The sequence below is a fragment of the Aquarana catesbeiana genome, linkage group LG03 (assembly GCF_042186555.1).
Source record: "Aquarana catesbeiana isolate 2022-GZ linkage group LG03, ASM4218655v1, whole genome shotgun sequence".
Taxonomy (NCBI): Eukaryota; Metazoa; Chordata; class Amphibia; order Anura; family Ranidae; genus Aquarana; species Aquarana catesbeiana.
Genome location: NC_133326.1, coordinates 54,161,594 through 54,184,272, shown reverse-complemented (window position 1 = coordinate 54,184,272; position 22,679 = coordinate 54,161,594). Strand labels below are relative to the sequence as shown.

The window sequence follows — 22,679 nt, the reverse complement described above, 5'->3', positions numbered from 1 at the left end:
ACCGGGGGCAGGGTGGATGGAGGGGGAAATTCCTCCAGCAGCCCTCCCTGCTGATAAGACAGTCTACTGTTGGAAAGTTGAATACACCTGTGTGTGTCTCTTGTTACTGGATGTAGTTTACCCCCCCCCTGTGTCATTATGCAAAGCAGGGGGTTGTCCCCTGAGTGTATATCTCTTTGTGCCTGTGTTTGAATAAACAGTCTTATGTTTTCCACCCTACACTAATGTCTCGACAAGTGACTGGGTGAGCTAAGGGGTCTTGGATCATGCTGGTACTGAGCAAAGGAAGATTATACGGTGGACAGACTCTTCTTGACTAGGGGGGCCGTCACACATCTGAGCCCTGTTCCCTGTGCAATATGCACTCCTGGTTCCTGCACCCTGTGCGTTACACATTTGCACTCTTCAGGATGCACACTCCTGAGCCCTGCACCCTATATGATACACACTTTTGAGCCCTGCTCCCTGAACAATAAGCACTCTTGAGCCCTGCTTCCTGTATAATATGTCTGATCCCTGCGCCCGCCGCAATATGCACTTCTGATCCCTGCACCCTGTGTGCTATGCACGCTTAAGCCCTGCATCCTTTTAAATGCTCAATCCTGAGCCCTGCATACCTGCTGAGTAGGATCAGATTTTATGTAACCATGCACCCATAGGTGGGGTGCAGCGTGGTGCAGAGACAATAATTCACACAGGCATGTACAATAGAACGTGTATTGAAGGGATGCAACAACAGTTCACAACAAGCCCGGTGGGAAAGCCATCCAGCCGGGTACACTCACATTTCAGTAGAGTGACAGGGTATATTCCAGCCTGAATGACAGCACCTGTTGAGAGGGGACTGAATACGGCCTAGCCATCTGATCCCAATCGAGAATTGGTCAGAAGAGGTGAGGCCCTAGGCTTACCCTCCATGTTATACACCTTTTCCTGTCCACTCACCAAGCATGGCAAAACCTGGTAGCCAGGGCCTTAAATAGGCTCTGCCTGACCCTGGCTTCTTGAGTCACATGGGGTGGCAGCATCCAATAGGAGAGCTCCCATAGTGGCCCAGGAAAGCATTAAGGAACCTTGTACCTCTTGACTTCCTCTCCACCAACAATGCCACTATGCCGGGCACCACCTGCTGTGGAGAAAATAGACTGCGCCTGCCTACAGCCTGCCTACGCGCAGGACCCCTTCGTCAGGCATGTAAAAACATCACATGCCTGACAAAGTGGTCCTGCAAGGCTCTGAAACATTGCACTTGTTCTTTTGTGATGTGATCTTTCTGCAATAAAAGCTTTGGACAAGATCCATGGTGTGCTGGCGATTATGTGCATTTATCTGAGATGTAGCCAGTATCCAGCTGGTAGTCGCTGCAGCACCCGCTACTAACCAGCCCTGTTCCAGGAAAGTGTGCAATGAAAATACAGACAAGATTGCACCTTCCTACACAGGTTAGTGCAATTTGACTAGGGCGCTGCTTTAGTACTCTGCCTGGGGTAGCTGCAGGGTGACTACCTACACTTATTCTCTGCTGGCAGCAGGGCTGAATGGGACACCTATGCTCTTCACTTGCATCTAAAGGGCAGAGCCCCATGCACCAGTGCTAAATGGCCAGTGTGCATGGGGGCTTAAGTGCCAGTCCTGTGCATGGTAGGAGCCACAGGCAGACAGTGTTTTCCAGCAGCAGTAGTGGTCTGGACCAATGGTTCTCAACCCTGTCCTCAAGTATCCACCACAGGCCATTGTAACGAGCCCCTTGCTCGCTCGGTTCCACTCTCCCGACACTCCTCTGCAGCTATTGAATCAGATTGCAACGTCTGATGGTTCAGTCATCCAATGGTCCGGGACTAGTCCAGTTGTGATAGCTCAGAACAAACACCAGGCAGGCTGTATGTAAGTTCAAACAGGAATCTATCTTTATTGACAAAATACAGGCTTTTATACACTCAAAGTGGAAGTGCAGACCTCCTGCTCATATTACTCTAACAATACAGCTGTAACCTAATTAACCTAATTAACATGAGCTAATTAACTAATCTCTTTAGACAGCCTAGATGACTCAGACATGACCGTTAGGCCAGACTGGCCGTCTTGTAGTTCAGAAAATCCAATCAACATTATCACAATCAACATAGGCTCTTCTTCACACAATAGCAGAGTTAATTAACACAAATAACAATGGGGATCTAACGACTCTTAGATCCCATAGTAGACTTATTTACAATAAACATTTTAGCAGACAATAGACAGACAGGTGTTGGAATTTACATCAGCATCTCCTAACAGTATCTGTCCCAGCATTATGAATCAGCCACTATTCCAATATGGCAAATCCAGGGTACCCAGAGTCTGTGTGTCCTGGGGGACCAGGACCCGAATCCACAGTAATACCATCTCAAGTGTCCCCAGGCATACAGCTCACAAAGAGCACTGTTCCCCCAAATGCAAGGGCCCCCGATCGATCGGCAAGAGGCTAGCATACAGTCCCCTCCAAAAGTCTCTCTCCCGGCTAGGTCTGTCACAGCCATGTTTGCAGGTTTTCCTTTATCTTGCACAGGTGCTTTAATTTAGGGTCAATGGCTTGGTATTTTGGACAGCTTTTTTATCTAAGAGAAATTCCCAAAACATGGCCTGTTGGGGGTACTTGAGGATAGGGTTGAGAACCACTGGTCTGGATCACCTTCAGAGGTTGTTGAGCCCTGGGGTTCTGAACCTCACTGACCAGAACTAAAAAAGAGCATTTTCTAGCTAACAAAGCCAATAGTGTGTACCTTGTGGTATATGCTTCTAGGCAGAACTTTATTTTTAACATGACAAGCTGGTTTGCTTTAGTGAAGGAAAATAAATATTAAATACCATTTTCTGAGCTTATTATTTCACTGCCCTGCTTTTTACACTATCAATCTTCTCAACATCATCTGTATTGTTCCGCCATGATCCTCCCTTTGCTGCTGTGATCTGTGGGTAGTCATCTGCTATGATACAAGCACCCGCTGCTCCCTCAGTCTAGACTGAATAATGTCTGTATTCATTGTTAAACAGGTTTAACTAAATGAAGGAAAATTTCGGCACTCCTGTAACTTCACTTCTAAGCAGTAGACAGAGCATGTACTTAGATGCTAAAGGACAAAGTGCCACCTAAGCACTATTGTTGGCACCAGCACCTAATTTAATCTGTAGCATGTCTCCCTATTCAAGCAAAGCAGTGAAGAAAAAGAATGGTTCTGTGAAGATAGAAATATAGAAGCTGACATTGCTGACTTGTTTTTAGAAGATGCATACTCCACCTTGAACCTGGCATCAGTACCCAGTGAGTCAACAAACAAGCCTGTGGGGCAGGAGTTAAGACTTTTTTTCAGACTTTACTAGCTGCTCGCTTGTTATCTCTCAGGGACTTACTACATTACTATACATTACTACAGTGAAGCAGGGATGAAGGTGGCAGTCCCAGCAGCTTTTTACAAAATGTGCCCATATCTAAATCCTCACATTTTATTAAAACTTTATTAATTATTGCATAACTACCAATTATTGAATATGTTTCTGGAACATAAAAGATCTTATCCTGAAAACAGTCCTTGCATCAAAATGCAAGTTAGGCTGAAATTGCTGGAGGTTCCTTTACAAATCATCTACTGTTTGGTGTACAAACCCAATTCCAAAAATGTTGGGAAGCTGTGTTAAAGCGACATAAAAACAGAATGCAATGATTTGTAAAACTCATAAACCCAAATTTTATTCACAATAGAAAATGGTTGCCAAAAAGAATGTCAAATTTCAATACATATGACAACAGAACAGTTTTCCACTTTGCAACAGACCGTTTTAAATGAGCTTTGGCCCAGAGAAGATAGCGGTGTTCATGAATCATGTTCAGATATGGCTTCTTCTTTGCATGATAGAGCTTTACCTTGCATTTTTGGATGGCACAGCGAACTGTGTTTACAGACTGTGATTTTAGGAAGTATTCTTGAGCCCATGCAGTGATGTCCCTCACAGAATCTTGCCTGTTTTTAATGCAATGTCGTCTGAGGGCCTGAAAATCATGGGCATCAAATATTGTGGCTTGGCCTTGTCCCTTGCACACAAGGAGATTTCTTTGAATTATTTAAAGTCTTTGCAATTTTACATTGATGAACATTATTCTGAAATTATTCAACAATTTTTAGACGCAGCTTTTCACAGATTGGTGAACCTCTGCTCACCTGTACTTCTGAGACTCTCTTACTCTCTAAGATGCTCTTTTTATACCCAAACATGTTACTGACCTGTCCCAACTGTGATGAGGCGTGTTGCTACCATCAAATTCGAAATTGCCTTTCTCAGTCTAAACATTTGATATGTTTTATATTTTCTATTGAGAAAAATGTGGGTTTATGAGATCTAAAAATCATTGCATTCTGTTTTTATGTATATTTTACACAGCGTCCCACCTTTTTTGGAACTGGGGTTGTAAAATTTACCTAAAAAAAAAAAAAGATTTATGCTTACCTTATCCCTATCCCAGCACTGGTTGTGATGTCACCATCCTTTCGGGAAGATTCCTGGGAAATGCAGAGCAGGTGAAGTCTCTTAAGAAGACACTCCAGCCCATGGCAAGATTTCAGCTAGCTGGAAGGAGTGTAACATTAACCTCACCTAATATCGTAAAATAGGGATCTTTACTCAGAACACCTTGGTATAGTCATAAGCCTGTTTTTTATTCACATAAAGTAACGGGCATCATAGGTGTCACAGAATGAAGGACAAGATTATTCCACCACCAAGGTGGGCTGGTGAAGATTCCTATTTTACAATGATTATATGGTAGAGCCACCCATGAATTCACTACAGCACCCTACACAAACGGTTGGTGAGCCTGTAAGGAGTGCAACCAATACAATACAACTTCTCTGTAAACCATCATCACCTAGGTGCCATGAGCGGAAACAGGGAAGAAGTAAGAATGAACCCTAACTTTTTGAAATTTTTGGTTGTAGATTAACTTTCTCAACCCTTTTACTCCAGAGGAAGCTTTGAAATATTCTTCAGGTCTTGGGGAGTCCTTGCTAAAAATAAAAACAATATCTACAGTTCATGGAGTTATCTCCCTAAACTGTAGAATCCTCAGGGCTGGGCTCAGCCCTTCCTCCTCAAAGCTGGACGCTCAGCTGTCGGCTAATTGCCAGCTCCTTTCTCTCCACAGTGACTCACCTGTTGATGATATCCTGCTCGTCAATCCTGCCTACTTAAGCCGTCCAGACCAGATGATCTCGGCCTTCGCCTTGGTCACATCTCTAGAGATGTTCTCCTAGGTTCCTGTTAAAGACTTGCTTGGCTGACATTTCTTCTGGCTCAAGATCCTGCTTGCTGTTCTACTATGCTCATTTCTGGCTCCCTGATGTTTTGGTTTGTCTGACTATCTGTTCCAGTTCCTGAACTCTGGCTATGTTTTGACTACGTTTACTCTGTTTACCTTATTATTATTAAACAAGTGTGATTTAACTGTACTTCTGTCTCAGTCTGATTAATGGTTTCTGACAGTAGGCGAAGGCTATGAATTCAGAAGATACAATTCATCCATTTGTTGCTAATATTTTTTCCAGATTGGATGAGCAGGATCACCGCATGGATCAGTTTGCCATGACATTACAAATGCTCCTGAGTCGCACAGCTCACCTGGAATCTCCCACTGTGGCTTCTGCGGTACAACCTGTGTTGCAGGCCTTCCCTGCTGCTGCTACAGGCTCTGTGTGAGCACCCGCCTCGAGTATTACCTCTATAAGAGGTATGTCTGGTTCCGCTCTGCTTCCCCAGCAATTTGGGGGCGATCAAGTCCAATGCAGAGGGTTTCTCAACCAGGTTGAGATATACTTTGAGATGCTGCCCCAGGCGTTTCCCACGGACAGAAGCAAAGTAGGTTTCGTGATATCTTTGCTTTCTGAGAGAGCCTTGGCCTGGGCAAACCCTCTATGGGAGATGCAAAAAAACTGTTGCCTTGAGTCACCCAGAGTTTGTGGCTTCTCTTAAAAGGGTATTTGATGTTCCCACACGCTCCGCTTCTAGTGCCAAGTGCCTCATGTCCATCAAACAGAGTACGAGAACTGTTGCCGATTACGCCATTGAATTCTGTACTCTGGCAGCAGAGGTTGCTTGGAACAATGAGGCCCTCGTGGCTGAATTTTCTCATGGTCTCTCGGATACCATCAAGGATGAGATAGCAGCCCAAGATATACCCACTGAGATGGAGAAGTTGATCACATTTGCCATCCTCATTGACTCCAGACACAGAGAAAGACTTCCTTTTGAGGAGTGCTTGAGGAGGCCTCCTGTACATTTGTCTCCGAACCTTGCAGTCCCACCCTTGCCTCCCTCACTTCCCATGCCTCCTGGTACCGAGTCGGTCAGTAAAGATGAACCCATGCACTTGGGCTTCACGCATCTCATTGCGGATGAGAGAACCCTTAGGAGGAGGTAGAGATTGTGCCTTTATTGTGGCCAGGCAGATCACTTTTTGAAGTCTTGTCCTACCCATCCAGGGAAGGCCCGAACCGTGAGGTCCTGTCATGGACAGACCTTAGGTGGCGTTGTTTCGTCCCCAGTTATCCAGAAGGATAAGCCCCTGGTTTTGGTTACTTTTTCTTGGGCTGAGTCTTTCGTCGAGATACAGGCTCAAATCAGCTCTGGCGCTGCAGGCCTGTTCATTGATGCTGCCTTTGTATCGAAGCACTCCAGATTCCGCTGCAGCTGCGTGACACTCCACTTGCCATTGAGGCTCTTGACAGGAGACCTCTACAGCCTGCCCATGTGACTCATGAGACTGTTCCGTTGTCCATGGCCGTAGGGGCTCTTCACCATGAGATAATCCAATTCCAAGTTATTTCCTCACCTAAGTTTCCTCTGGTTATTGGTTATCCTTGGTTACAGAGGCACAACCGCTCTTTTGATTGGCACCATGCTGAGGTTCTCTCCTGGTCGCCACAATGCAGTAAGACATGCTTCCAGAAGGTAGCCAAGGTCCTGTGCACCTCTTCACTCTTCACTATGGTCAAGCCGGTAGTTTGACTCCACACAGGTCATATGATTGCGCAATTGACCTTCAACCTGGTGCCATACCCCCTCGTGGCCGGGTTTACCCTTTGTTGGTCTTGGAGAATAGGGCCATGGAGGAGTATGTTGCAGACGCACTTTCTCAGGGTTTCACCCGCAAATCCTCGTCTCCTGCTGGTGCTGGTTTCTTCTTTGTGAAGAAGAAGAGTGGTGAACTGAGACCTTGTATTGATTATAGAGGTCTCAGTCATTTCACGATTAAGAATGCCTATCCGATTTCATTGATTACCGAGTTATTTGACCGTCTCAAGGGAGCAACGGTTTTTACAAAGCTCGATTTGAGAGGGGCATACAATCTCATGAGGATTAAGGAGGGCGACGAGTGGAAAACTGCGTTTAATACCAGAACAGGCCATTATGCGACCCGGCAGTTTTCCAGGAGTTTATTAACGCTATCCTCCGAGATTTGTTGCAGTTATGTGAGGTGGTTTATCTCGAACATATCTTCATAAAAATATGAAAATATATGTCTGTTGTGTGCTTCAGAAACTAAGAGAGAACAATCTCTATTGTAAACTGGAGAAGTGCGTGTTCCATCAGGAACAGGTTCAATTCCTGGGTTGTGTCATTTCCACTGCTGGTTTTTCGATGGACCCAGAGAAACTTTCAGCACTCCTACATTGGCCTTGACCCGTGGGTTTACGTCCTCTGCAGCGTTTTCTTGGATTTGCCAACTATTATCGGAAGTTTATTCGTAACTTCTCGTCTCTGGTCAAGCCTGACTGATATGACCAGAAAGGACGGTAACCCACAGAGAGTCTCAAGGCTGCCTTTGTTTCTGCTCCTGTGTTGGCACATCCTGATCCTATGTTACCTTTTAGCCTTGAGGTTGATGCTTCTGAGACTAGAATTGGCACCCTTCTGTCTCAACATCCTACCTCTGAGAGCACTATGCATCCATGTGGCTACTTTTCCAAGAAATTGTCCCCTGTGGAGTGCAATTATGAGATTGATGACAAAGAGCTGTTAGCGATCATTTTAGCCCTGAAAGAAAGGAGACATTTCCTTGAAGGTACCACTGTGCCGGTTCTCATTCTTACTGTCCATAAGAATCTCACATTCTTGTCTGAGGCTAAACGCCTCTCTCCCAGAAGGGCACGATGGGCTCTTTTCTTGTCTAGTTTTAATTACATTGTCTCATTTTTACCCGGTACTAAGAATGTAAGGGCTGACGCTTTGTCACGACAATTTTCCTCCACTTCCAAGATGGAGTCAGTTCCGGTTCCTGTGATTCCTCCTGATCGTATTCTGGCTACGGTTCGCACCAGTCTCACTTCTCCTTTGGGTAACAAAATTCTTGCCGCTCCGAGAGACCTTGTGACCGCTGCTTTGTCCCAGAGAGTCTCCGTACTGCCGTGCTCCAGACTTACCATTCTCTCAAGGCTGCTGGGCACCCGGGGAAGAATCAACTCTTGTGGGCAATTTCCAAACAATTCTGGTGGCCTAGTCTACATGCTAATGTAACCGGCTTCGTAGCTGCCTGTTCCGTGTGTGCTCAGAGTAAGACTCCACGACAGCTTCCAGTGGGCCTCCTACAACCCATACCCAATGGTGAGAGGCCCTGGACCCACCTGTCTATGGATTTCATTTCATTGTGGATTTACCCAACTCCCAGGTCAACACAGTTATCCTTATGGCGGTTGACCGGTTCTTGAAAATGTCCCATTGTATTCCAGTTAAGAAGTTGACGACTTCTAAGGAACTGGCTTCCATTTTTGCTTGGGAGATCTTTTGCTTACATGGGCTACCCAAGGTGATTGTCTCGGAAAGGGGTAGTCAGTTTGTGTCCCGGGTTCTGGTGAGCCTTTTGTGCACAGTTGGGAATTAAGCTTTCTTTCTCCTCTGCGTATCACCCGCAGTCTGATGGGGCTGCAGAACGAGCCAATCAGTCCTTGGAGCAATTCCTACGTTGCTATATTTATGACCATCATAACAACTGGTCAGACTTCTTACCGTGGGTGGAGTTTGCTCACAATAGTGCCTTGAATTCTGCTTCCCGATTGTCCCCAATTATGGTGAACTATGGTTTCCAACCTTCCATGTTTCCTGACTTGTTTGTTCCGCAGAGTATTCCTGCAATAAAGGAGTATCTCTGTGGTCTTTTTTCCACTTGGGCACAAGTCCAGGAGGCTTTGCGACATGCTAATGATAGGTACAGACTCCATGCTGACCGCAGATGCCTGCCTGCACTTTCCTACCAGTTTGGGGACAGGGTCTGGATGTCATCTCGCAACCTCCGACTTCGTGTTTCCCTTCTGAAGTTTGCACCTCGGTTTATTGGGCCTTTCCGTATTCTTTGCAGGATTAACCCAGTGGCTTACGCATTAGACCTTCCTTCTAATATGCGTACCTCGAATGTATTTCATGTCTCCTTATTAAAACCTTTGGTCTGCAACCGCTTTACCACCTCAGTGCTTCGTCCTCACCCTGTACAGGTTGAGACCCATGAGGAGTATGAAGTACAGTCCATTTTTGACTCCCCTAGGTTCCGTGTGCGCATACTGTACCTAGTGCATTGGAAAGGGTACAGTCCGGAGGAATGCTCTTGGATCTCATCCTCGGACGTACATGCCCCTGTCCTCCTCCGTAATTTCCATAGACATTGTCCCCTCAAGCCTGGTGGTCCTCCGGGGGGGGAGGGGTCATTAAGAGGGGGTACTGTCAGGACTGTGCTCAGTCCTTCCTTCTCAAAGCTGGCCACTCAGCTGTTGGTTAATTGCCAGCTCCTTTCTCTCCACAATGACTCACCTGTTGATGATATCCTGCTCGTCAGTCCTGTCTACTTAAGCTGTCCAGCCCAGATGATCTCTGCCTTCGCATTCGTCACATTTCTAGAGACGCTCTCCTGTGTTCCTGTTAAAGAATTGCTTTGCTGACATTCCTTCTTCCTTCTGGCTTCAGATTCTGCTTGCTGTTACTACGCTCATCTCTGGCTCCCTGATGTTTTGGCTTGTCTGACTATCCGTTCCGATTCCTGAACTCTGGCTATGTTTTGACTACATTTACTCTGTTTACCTTTTTATTATCATTATTATTAAACAAGTGTGATTTAACTGTACTTCCCTCTCAGTCCGATTCATGGTTTCTGACAAGAATGCTTCAAATATAAGAATAAATTTTATGACACACCTAGCATATTTGGCACCCTGAACATATTTTTTTTTTATACCCTACTGCTCTGTACAAAGTTTTTAGTAATAATTTTGAATTAAAATGAATAATAGCAAAAAAGTAATGTAGACAGTAAAAATTGTGGCGTCCCCTAACCCCCTGGCATTGGTGGCAGTGCCAGATTTAATAGCGGGCATAAAAGGCAACTGCCCTTGGCCCCCTGACAGAAGGGGCCCCCTTCCCAAACAAAAATAATATAAAGCAATATAAAAAATGTATATAAAATAATTAAAAATACACAGTAATAAAAAAAAAATAATAATAATAATGATAAATTACTTTCTTTTATTAAAAGAGAAGTATGGGATTATATATTTTTTTTAATCATACTTACCTAGGTGATGCAGCATCGGTGCGATGCTGTATCTGTCCCCCACCGGCTCTAACACTGAGAACCAAGTGATCAAACACCGCCAATCGCTTGGTTCTCACAGCTCCATGAGCAGAGAGCCGGTGACTGTCAGTCAGCAGATCTCTGGTCTACCCCCCCCCCCCACACCCTGCTCACTGGAGTGCTGAGCTGTGGAGGGGCAACTCACTGAGAAGCTGTGCGGGGTGCCTGTCCAGGCATGTTTGCCCAAACTTGGACCGTCTTCGTGATCTCAGGAGACAACGGGCTTCAATGGGTCACAGGAGTGCAGAACAAACTGCACTCCTGTGATCCACAGGAGAAGTACAGCCTAAAGAGCTTTGGTTGTACTTCTCCTTTAGATGTATCTTGGGAAATAATATTTTGTTAGCCATCATCTGTAAAAGTTTTTACTCTCGACTCTCTGGTATATTGCATTGTTTTTAAAAACAAATTTTGGCATCCCAAGCGAACCACACATAGAGCACTATGAATGAATGAATGAATGAATGAATGAAGGATTTGTAGAGCGCTGCAAATGCGAACTGAATCGCCTCAAGGCGCTAGAAATGCGTTCTCTGTTGCCAGCTCTTTAGAAAAGGAAGGTCTTTAGTTTTTTCCTGAAGGCCTGATGGTTTTCTTCCATGCGGATGTGGGTCGGAAGAGCGTTCCATAGTCGAGGTCCTTGGACTGCGAATCTTCGATCTCCCTTTGCTTTGTAGCGATACTTGGGCATGATGAGGAGGTTTTGGTTAGCTGATCGAAGGCTGCGATTGGGTGTATAGTGTTTTATTTTCTCCTGAAGATATAGCGGAGCGTTTCCTTGTATGCATTTGTGGGTGAGGCAGAGGGTCTTGAATTTGATCCGATTCTTTACGGTTAGCCAGTGTAGGCGCTTTAGGGATGGTGAAATAGATTCCCAGGGTTTTTTTCCTGTTAACAGTCTTGCCGCCGTGTTTTGAATGAGTTGTAAGCGCGCAAGCTGATATCGGGGTAGTCCTAAGTATAGCGAATTCGCATAGTCGAGTCGGGAATTGATGATTGTTCCCACAACTGCCGCTTTGTCTTCTTCTGGGATGAAAGGGATGAGTCTGCGTAGGAGGCGGAGGAGATGGTGGGAACCGCTCACCACTGATCCTATTTGTGCATCCATTGTCATTCCTGAGTCAAAGATGACTCCGAGACTCTTGGCTTTGAGGCTTGGAGCGATGGTCTGTCCTAGGATGGTGGGAGGTGTCCACGGGGTCTTAATTTTGGAATTTTTGTTGGCATGTAGGAGAAGAAGTTCTGTTTTTGCGCCGTTAAGTTTGAGGGAGCTGAAGGTCATCCAGTCATCAATTGAACTGAGGCATTCTTCTAATTGTTGATGATGGTTTTTTTGTCCGGTGATGCGAAAGTAGAGTTGGGTGTCGTCAGCGTATGAGTGGAAGCAGAGATCGGTTTTCCTGATGATATTGAGAAGTGGGCGGATGTATATGTTGGATAGTACTGGTGACAGGGGTGAGCCCTGAGGAACTCCGCAGGAGATTGCCCGGGTTTCCGAGGTGAATGTTCCTAGCTTCACTATCTGAGAGCGATTCTCTAGGAAGGATGCAAACCATTTTAGAGCCGGACCTGTGGCTCCTGCCACTTCTGAGAGGCGGACAAGTAAAGTATTGTGGTCCACTGTATCAAATGCTGCGCTGAGGTCCAACAGTACCAGGAGACTGGATTCTCTGTCATCTGCTGCTTCAAGGGCGTCGTCCCATATTTTGAGGAGTGCTGTTTCTGTGCCATGGCCCGGGCGGAAGCCTGATTGCAGAGGGTCCAGGAGTTGGTGTGTGTCCAGGTGGCGTTGTAGCTGCTGTACTACTGCTTTCTCCATAATCTTGGAGATGGTGTTGAGGCTTGTTATCGGTCTGCGGCAGTTAGGGTCATTAGGGTCAAGATTGGGTTTCTTCAGCAGAGGTTTGACGATGCCTTGTTTGAGAGAGGTTGGTACAGTCCCTTCTTTGAATGATTGATTTATGAGGTGTGTAAGAGTAGGGGCCAGGATGTCGGAACATTCTTTAAGTAGTTTTGTGGGAATGATGTCGTTTGGGGATGTGCTGTCGCGAAGGCTTCTGATGATGTTTATAGTTGTGTCAGTGGTGATACGAGACAAAGAAAAATTCGGTGGTTGTGTGATGTTCGTGTTAATATCCTCTTTTTGCTTTGGTTGAGTGAGGTTGGTTGTTCTTTTCTGATGAATTGATTTCCGGATGTTGTCGATTTTGTCGATGAAGTAATCTGATAATTCATTGCAGAATTCTTGAGTATTGTTTCCGGGTGGCTCTAAGCAAGTTGGGTTCATTGACTGAGTGACTAATTTGAAAAGTTCTCGTGGACGGTTTAGGGCAGTTGAGATGGTGTCCGAGAAATGTTCTTTTTTGGCTTTGAAGATTGCCTTGTGGTATTTCACAGTAAGTTCTTTGTAATCGGTATGGTTTTCCTTGGTGGGATTTCTTCTCCATGCTCTTACAGCTCTTCTACGTTCTTGCTTGAGTAGGGTGAGCGTGGCATTAAACCATCTCGAGTTTTTATTGCGGATAGGTGTTCTGCGTTTTGGCGCCACTGAGTCTGCTGTTTGTAGTAATACCTTGTTTAGGGAGTTGAGTGTTTGTTCCGTTGAGAGGTTTGCGTTTAGCAGGAGTATTTTGTTTGATAGTGTGGTTTTGAAGAGTTCGGAGTGTAGTTTCTTCTGGGATCTATTCCAGTTTGTTGTTGTTGCCCGTTTCTGTTTTTGGGAGGTGGTGTTGATGGTGATTTTGAATTTGATAGCGTGGTGGTCAGTCCACGGTAGTGGAGTGTTGTCGAGTATGTTGATGTCCATATTCTGTTTGAAGATGAGGTCTAGAGTGTGTCCTGAACCGTGTGTGGGAGCATTTATCAGTTGTTGCAGGCCCAGTTCTTCCATTTGGTGGACGCAGGCGGTTGCGATACAGTCTTGGGCAGAGTTTGCCCAGAGGTTAAAATCCCCAAGTACCAGCAGGTTTTTGGTTTTCAGGGTGTGTGTCGAGAAGAATTCGGTGAATGGAGTAAGGAGATTGGTCTTTGGTCCTGGTGGTCTGTAGCATAGTAGTATGTGAATGGTGTCTTGAGGTGTTGTTTGAAGATGCAGTGAGAGAGTTTCCATGAAAGGCACTGAGTTCTGTAAAGTTGGTTTGGTAAACCCAAGGTGCGATTTGAAAATCACTGCTAGGCCTCCTCCTTTTTTTCCTATTCTATGCTCAGTTAGGATACTGTAGTTTTCGGGCACCAATTCAGTTAGGATGGTGTTGCAGTCAGGTGTTAGCCAGCTTTCTGTAATGAAGAGGCAGTCAATGTTGTTTTCGATGATAAAGTCGTAAATTTCCAGCCTGTGCTTGACTGCAGATCTGGTGTTGATCATGGCGCATGCTAGTTGTTGTGGTTGGATCGATGTCTCACTGTTTCTGATGGTTGATTGTGGCTTTGTCCTTAGTAATTGTTCCTTTTTCAGTCTTTTTTGCGTGGCGGTTGGCAAAATTGAGGCAGCGTTTCTTAGCCTGTGAAGGGCGTCTGCTGTGTATTTGAAGTTGCATGATGAGGAGGAAGAGTTGTTGAAGGAAGGTTAATCTAATGTTGATGATGATACTGATGTAGCGATAACGAGCTTGCTGGAGGATGTAGGGATCAGATGGTCACCACTGCTCCTGGAGTGGTGTGGGTGACGGGTTAATGTGGTGCGGAGGTCCTGGCGGAGGTGGTGTGCCTACCACCCTCTTGTTGATCCAGAGGAAGGCGAAAAAACCTCCGCCGCGATCGCCAATTGCGCGGCAGAGGAAAAATTCCTTCCTGACCCCCCGAGGGGCGATCGGGCTCGGCCCCTGGATCAATTGCTAGTGACCCCGGTGCTTACCTGTAGGATGGTGGGTGGTGCGGTGGCTGCGTCTAGGGCGATCTGCGGTGGATTGGCCTTGGGTGAATCAGTCACCAGTGCCCTCTGTGGTGAGGTCCAGTAGCGGGGGGGTGTTCCAGGTGTGACGGGGCGCGGGCTCTGTAGACGAGAGTGGAGGGGGGTTGTGGCTGCAGGAGATGGGCCGCAGCCGTGGTCTGCCCCACTAACCTAGCGGCTGGAGCGGGGTGGCTAGACCGCGGCTGCGGAGGGGTCCTGGGGGGGGACTGGGGGCTATGGAGGGAGGGACCAGTCGGGGGGGGTGATGCAGCCGGGGTGCTTGCGGCCTCAGGAGGGAGGCCCAGAAGCTGTAACGTACAGCCTAGGTGTAGCAAGATGGCCGCCGACTAGGCCCGAGCGGCGGATTGGCCGGCAATAGGAGTAGTAAGATGGCTGCCGGTTAGGCCCGAGCCAGGGGCTGTCCTAGCGTTGTTGCCCGGGCCCTTCTGCTGGAGTAGGCGGGTAGATCCGGTGAGGATAGGCTGGCAGGAGGGGTGGCACGGGTCCGCCGATGAGCTACCTGGCGGTAGGAGTGAGAAGCGGCAGTAATGTGCTGCCGGGTGGTCAGCCGGAACTAGGCCGGAGCCGCGGGGTCTCCTGAGCGGCCGGCCGGCTGGCTGGGTGCGGCGCCCGGAGTGGGTCAGTGAGGGGATGGGGTCCTGGCGTGCCGCTGGAGCGGAGGGCGGGCTGAGTCTGGTTCCAAGGATGGGTGGCTGGATGCCGGAGCTGAGAGCCCGGTGACCGAGGCTGAAGTGTGGGGTGGCAGTGATGTCCTGCCGCGCTGACAGCTGGAGCTAGGCCGGGCCGCAGAGGATCCTCAGCGGACGGCCTGCTGGCCAAGCGCGGCCTCGGAAGGTCAGTCGGGGGGAGGGAGGGGGGACCGGAGTGACGCTGCAGGGGGGTCAGCAATGGTCCGAGGATTCACGGATGGGTGTCGGATGCCGGAGCTGGTGGTCGGATGATCGGGGAATGACGAGGAGAGGCGGTGATGAGATACCGCTTGACAGAGGAGCTGGCCGGGGGCGCGGTGTCCTGAGCGGCCAGCCAGCTGGCTGGATGTGGCCCTCGGAAGTGGTCGGTGGGGGGGGGGGGGGTAGTGGCCGCTGCAAGGGGGTCAGGATGGATCCAAAGATCCAAGGGTCCGAGATGGATGGCCGGATGGCCGGAGCTGGGTGGCCGGATGGCCGGAGCTGCCACAGAGAGCTGCTAACAGAGGTCTGCTCTCCACAGTGTCAGCACACAACTGAGTTCAGTCTGCGCAAATCTCAATGTTGTCCCCTGTCAGAACAGGGATCTGCATTGTATGCTTGCATGTGTCTGTGCACAAATGACCTAGAATGACGTGGTGTCATGCATTTTAAAAATGTGTGATTGTCATTGAGAATGTAAACCAACTCTATGTATGAGGGGCTCCCAGAACCTGAAGTGTCCCAGGCCCCCAAAAGGTCTAAATCTGGCCCTAATTGGTGGCCAGTGTAGGTAGTAGGTCAATTTGCCACTGCCCTCTGCCCTCAAGGAAATCCAAGGAACCTCAGGAGGAACTCTAGAATTCCACGGAAACCTTGTTGAGAAAGGCTGCTTCAAACTGATGTAGTTCTTCTTTCAGCATCCTTTATGGTCATGCTCAGAAAACAACTCTACTAAATTTACTCCAAAATATACGTAGCGGTCCGCAGTTCCAAGTTTGGGAGTCCTAATGGAATCCCAGAATGTGTAGTTTGGGTCTCCAGATTACCAGATTTGTAATAACTCTATACTGTATGTTAAAACTTATGAAGTTGTGGAACAATGGCACAGTTTATATTTTGGTGTCCAGGCAAATGATACACTAATGCCCCGTACACACGATCGGAAGTTCCGCCAGCAAAAGTCCGATGTGAGCTCTTGGTCGGAAATTCCGACCGTGTGTATGCTCCATCGGACTTTTGCTGGCAGAATTCCCGCCAGGAAAAGATTGAGAGCAGGACCTCAATTTTTCGGTCGGAAAAAGTTCCGAACAGAAATTCCGATGGTCTGTACCAATTCCGACTCGCAAAATTCCTACGCATGCTCGGAAACAATTCGACGCATGCTTGGAAGCATTGAACTTCATTTTCTTGGCTTGTCGTAGTGTTGTACGTCACTGCGTTCTTGACGGTCGAAAGTTCAGAGAACTTTTGTGTGACCGTGTGTATGCAAGCCAAACTTGAGCGGAATTCCGTTGGAAAACCATCCAAGATTTTTCCATTCATGTGTACGGGGCATAACACTTGGCACCCCAATGCAGATGAACACCACTCAACTGAGACAATTCTAACAGGCTCTTATGGAAGCAGTGGCGCACAAACAATAATATATATAGTATTTGTGTTTCCATTTTGCCAGCAGAGTAAAGAGAAAATATCGGGGGTACATTTTAAAAACTGGAAGCAATAAAAGAATGTTGCCCATATCAACCAATCACAAACCAGTTGTCACTTTTCTAATGCATGTGCATTCAGAGCCCATATCTATTTCTTTCCCCCATAGTTTTTATTACAGTGCCTGCAATATATAGGATAACCTACCTTGATTGAATCCTAATCACTAATCTACAGTATTTGCTTGCATCTCAGCTGTAAACTAAATCTGAATCTAAAACACAGATAATGATACAGATGATTATCAGACATTAAAGTGGTACTACACTGCATATGAGCAACACAAATCTAAATTGATTTTTAATAAATTTTTAACATGCAAAGCAATCTCCCCCATCCATGTCTCTATGTTTTACTCTACTGAGAAATCACTTTGAAAAACACCCCCTAGCATTTCTGCATGTGGCCATTTTGGGCAGGTGATTTATGTAGCATTTACTTCCTGGCATCCTTCTGCCCTTAGTTTGGACATGCAGGCAGGAGGGTGTGCTTAGCTGATAAAACCCCTCCTCCCCTCCTGAACATTCCTGGGATGTATGACATCACTGGCCTAACGCTGGAAACCAGGAAGTAATGTAAAAAAAGTTTAAAACAAGTAAATATTACATACTTTCCTATCTATTTAGTAATTAATAAAATTAAAGTATTAAAAATAGTCAATGTTGATAGAGAGAGTGAAGTTCAGCTTTAACTGTCATTAGAAATATTTGTTGACAATATTAGATCAGTGGCCTTCAAACCCAGTGATCAGCGAACCAGATTTTCAGGATTTCCTTTAATGAAATTGGCCATCCTTATTATTAATCTACTTGGCAAAAAGCATATCACATTGTGTTTTGGTTCTGGCTCATGTGACTTGAAGACATGTTGGATCATGTGACCTACAGCAAAAGAGTGTGTGTTATCGCTCTCACTTTCTCATACTGATAACTGGAAGCTCAACATGGCACCTCATGGCAAAGAACTCTCTGAGGATCTAAAAAAAGAATTGTTGCTCTACATAAAGATGGCCTAGGCTATAAGAAGATTGCCAAGACCCTGAAACTGAGCTGCAGCACGGTGGCCAAGACCATACATCAGTTTAACAGGACAGGTTCCACTCAGAACAGGCCTCGCCATGGTTGACCAAAGAAGTTGAGTGCACGTCCTCATATTCAGAGGTTGTCTTTGGGAAATAGATGTATGAGTGCTGCCAGCATTGCTGCAGAGGTTGAAGGGGTGGGGGGTCAGCCTGTCAGTGTTCAGACCATATGCTGCACACTGCATCAAATTGGTCTGCATGGCTGTCGTCCCAGAAGGAAGCTTCTTCTAAAGATAATGCATAGGAAAGCCTGCAAACAGTTTGCTAAAGACAAGCAGACTAAGGACATGGATTACTGGAACCATGTCCTGTGGTCTGATGAGACCAAGATAAACTTATTTGGTTCAGATGGTGTCAAGCGTGTGTGGTGGCAACCAGGTGAGGAGTACAAAGACAAGTGTGTCTTGCCTATAGTCAAGCATGGTGATGGGAGTGTCATGGTCTGGGGCTGCATAAGTGCTGCCAGCACTGGGGAGCTACAGTTCATTGAGGGAACCATGAATGCCAACATGCACTGTGACATACTGAAGCAGAACATGATCCCCTCCCTTTGGAGACTGGGCCCCAGGGCAGTATTTCAACATGATAACGACCCCAAACACACCTCCAAGATGACCACTGCCTTGCTAAAGAAACTGAGGGTAAAGGTGATAAACTGGCCAAGCATGTCACCAGACCTAAACCATTATGTCATCATGGAGGAGTGGAAGAGGACTCCAGTGGTAACCTGTGAAGCTCTGGTGAACTCCATGCCCAAGAGGGTTTAAGGTAGTGCTGGAAAATAATGGTGGCCACACAAAATATTGAAACTTTGGGCCCAATTTAGACATTTTCACTTAGGTGTGTACTCACTTTTGTTGCCTGTGGTTTAGACACTAGTTTGTTGAGTTATTTTGAGGGGACAGCAAATTTACACTGTTATACAAGCTGTACACTCACTGCTTTACATTGTAGCAAAGTGTCATTTCTTCAGTGTTGTCACATGAAAAGATATAATAAAATATTCACAAAAATGTGAGGGGTGTACTCACTTTTGTGAGATACTGTATGCAAGAAAAAGCTAATTTAGAAAGTATTACCTACTGGTAAGTGAGGAATGAAAATGACTGAGGTTACATTTACTTTCCTTTAGAATTTAGGGGGACCAAACTGTAGCCACTGGGAGTAGAAATTGTCCTGGCATCAGTGGGTAAACAGTGCATCTATGGAATTAGGGGGAGGAATGGTGTCCCATCGTTGGTCTCAGTGGGAAGAAATAGTGCCCCATTGTTGATGTCAGAAACAGGATATATCCCCCGTTGTTGGTGTCAGTGGGAGGAATAGTGTCTTACATCAATGGGAGGAAAAGTGTCCCAAGGGCCAGGTAAAGGCAAACAAAGGGTCGCATCCAGCTCCTGGGCCACAGTTTGGAGACCACTGTGATATAGCATTGTTATTATAATATAATCGTTATATCTTATTACCGTCGATCAGCCTTTTTCAAACAGGGTTCCATTAGACCCTGGGATTAAAGAGGTTTGTAGAGGTTCCTTGAGAACAGAGCAGTGGTTTGATTGATCCCCTGCATACACTGACCACCAATGTAAAGAGTTAATTCTGTACTGACCACCAATGTTACTTCTACACTGACCACCATTGTAAGGGGTCACCCTCACATTGGGTCACCAATGTGAGGGTCACTTCTACACTGACCACCAATGTAAGGGTCACTTCTATACTGACCACCAATGTGAGAGTGTCTGCTTCTTCACTGATTATCAGTGTAAGAATGTCTACATCTACACCGACCACCATTGCAATGGGTCACCTCTACAATGACCACCAATGTAAGGGGGTCACCTCTACAATGGCCACCAATGTAAGGGGTCCCTTCTACAGCGACCACCAATGTAAGAGTGTCTGCTTCTACACTGATTATCAATGTAAGGGGTCACTTCTACACCGACTATCAATGTAAGTGGTCACTTCTACACTGACCACCAATGTAAGAGTGTCTGCTTCTACACTGACCACCAATGTAAGGGGTCACTTCTACACTGACCACCAATATAAGGTCTCCCTTTTACAATGATCACCAATCTAAGGGGTCACTTTCTACATTGACTACCAATGTAAAGGATCACTTTAACAATGACCACCAATGTAAGGGGCCACTTCTACACCGATCACCAATGTAAGGGTGTCCATTTCTACAATGATCACCAATGTAAGAGGTTCATTCTGTACTGATCACCAATGTTAGGGGTCACTTCTACACTGACCCCAATTGTAAGGGGTCACTTCTACCATGACCACTAATGTAAGGGGTTCGTTATGTACTGACCACTAATGTAAGGGGCCACTTCTACACCGACCACCAATGTAAGGGGTCATTTCTACACTGACCACCAATGTAAGGGGTCACTTCTACACTGACCACCAATGTAAGGGGTCTCTTCTACACTGACCACCAATGTAAGGGGTCATTACAGTTTTCCTGGCCATGAATTACTATTTGTTTCACTTCATGACTATTACTTAACCCCATTCTTTATTCTTTTATTTAAAATGTACCATGAGCTGTAGGTCTAATCATTTTAGGAGGGTTTCCATAAGACCCAGGAGCTATTCCCCTGGGGTAAAAAGGTCGAGAAACACTGAGCTACATTACAGCTGGACAACTTGTGGCCTTTCAAGGACTTGCCTGGGCATGCTAAGTCTTGTAGTTCATTGGCATTCAGAACTACCCAGATGACTCGTGGCTAGACTGAATGGTCCAATTGTCTTCACCAGACTTCATTACTCTCTATTCCAATAAACAGACCTGATGTATTACTAACATACTAATAACATTTCTAAGATTCTTCATTTTGTTCAATGCTTCTACCGTCATGCAACGTTCTCCTCGTTCCTGATCATCATGTGATTAAACCATAGCATGAATATGATTTATTGCTTTTTAATGCTTCCTGGTGATCAGGGTCTGTGTACCATTTCTGTTAAATCATTACAGAGAACAAAGCCCTAGTCCATCTACTCCCTATAGAAATTGATTTATATTGTATTTATGTTTTTTCTAATATATATAGATATATAGATATAAATATATATCTATATATCTATATATATATAGATATATAGATATATATTGTCTTCTTTTTCATTTCTGATCAATAGAACAATATTGCAATTGCTAAGCGACATGATTTTTCTTTATATTGAATGCCGTCGTTGCTTGTTTGTACATCCCAACTGCTCGGTGTCAACCAAATCAGACCTGCATACGTATGTAAACAGATGTGCATGGGGTGCACTGCTAATACAGACGTGTAAATAAACAATACGGCTTTACAAGAGTGACATCATCCAACATTATAGACACAACAAGGTTGACATGGTACTCCTCCAGCAGGAGACTGCAGGGCAAAGGATGCTTGCAGAAATCTCAGTTCATTCTTCTTTAGGCAGAGAACAAAGAAGCTCTCCTCTACACAAGAAGGACCAAGCTACAATGAGGTTTCATGGATGTCATCCCCCAAGACATGCAAAGTTCTGGGGTGCTCAGACCTTGCTAATGCCATCTGCTACTCCTAGGACATGATATACGTCATAGCATCCCTTGTAATGGGGGAATGAATGAAAGCATTACGCAGCAAAGCTGCCATTGTACACTTCAGATTCTATGATTGTGCACCCTAGCATTTTTTAACCCTTCCATTCAAATATCCTTAAAGCAGAGGCATGCATGATGCTAACCAATGTTCAGATGTTAATGCAGATTTACTATACCTCAATGGGCTCAGCAGCTGTAGAAAGGAAAGCAGGCAAGGATGGGAGGAACACAAGCAAGAATGGTTTCTGCTGCTGTAGGATGCTGTTCATATGGGCTGCAGTTCACTAGACTGCCAGTGGGGGAGCTGCTGATTCAATAGGTGGAGTTCTTTGTAATGACAAATGACAATCAATTATTGTTATAGAACATTAATGGCTCATTCAATCATTTTTGTATTTCAACATTGTAGCTTGTGTAGTTTATTCTATTCCAGTGTATTAAAAACTATTCTGGAGATAGTTTTACAGTGTATACTAGGATTTTTAAACCCATAGCTTTCCAACTGCTATGGGACTACAAGTTCCAGCACCCTATACTATCCCAACCAGGCAAGACCAGGAATTTTACTTGTAACAGTCATCAGAAAATGGGCTAATAAACGCTGCTATATAATCAGTATGTTATGTATTTGTAATTTAAAACAATTAAAGCTGTATTAACTCTTTCGCTGCTAGAGCCGTTTTTGCGTTTTTTTGCACACATGTTTAACCACTTCAGTACAGGGCACTTTCCCCCCATCCTGCCCAGGCCAATTTTCAGCTTTCAGCGCTGTCGCACTTTGAATGACAATTGCGCGGTCATGCTACACTGAATTTTTTATAATTTTCTTCACACAAATAGAGCTTTCTTTTAGTGGTATTTAATCACTTTTGGGTTTTTAATTTTTCCTAAAAAAAAAAAAAAGAGAGAACGAAAATTTTGAAAAAAATAATTTCTCTTAGTTTCTGTCAGTAAAATTTGTAAATAAGTAATTTTTCTCCTTCACTGATGAGCACTGATGAGGCAGCACTGATGGGCACTGATAGGCTGCACTGATGGGCACTGATGAGGCGGCACTTATGGGCACTGATTAG

General features: G+C 45.6%; 1 protein-coding gene across 4 annotated transcripts in view; it reads right to left on the bottom strand.

Moving 5' to 3' along the window:
- TP53BP1 (tumor protein p53 binding protein 1) overlaps positions 1 to 21,912 on the bottom strand; it is a 173,562-nt gene extending 151,650 nt beyond the window's left edge. For all 4 annotated transcript variants that reach the window (XM_073618551.1, XM_073618553.1, XM_073618554.1 and 1 more), the window contains exon 1: positions 21,783 to 21,912. The gene's annotated coding sequence lies outside the window, so the exon portion shown is untranslated. The remainder of the gene's footprint in view (positions 1 to 21,782) is intronic.
- Positions 21,913 to 22,679: the final 767 nt, after the last annotated feature.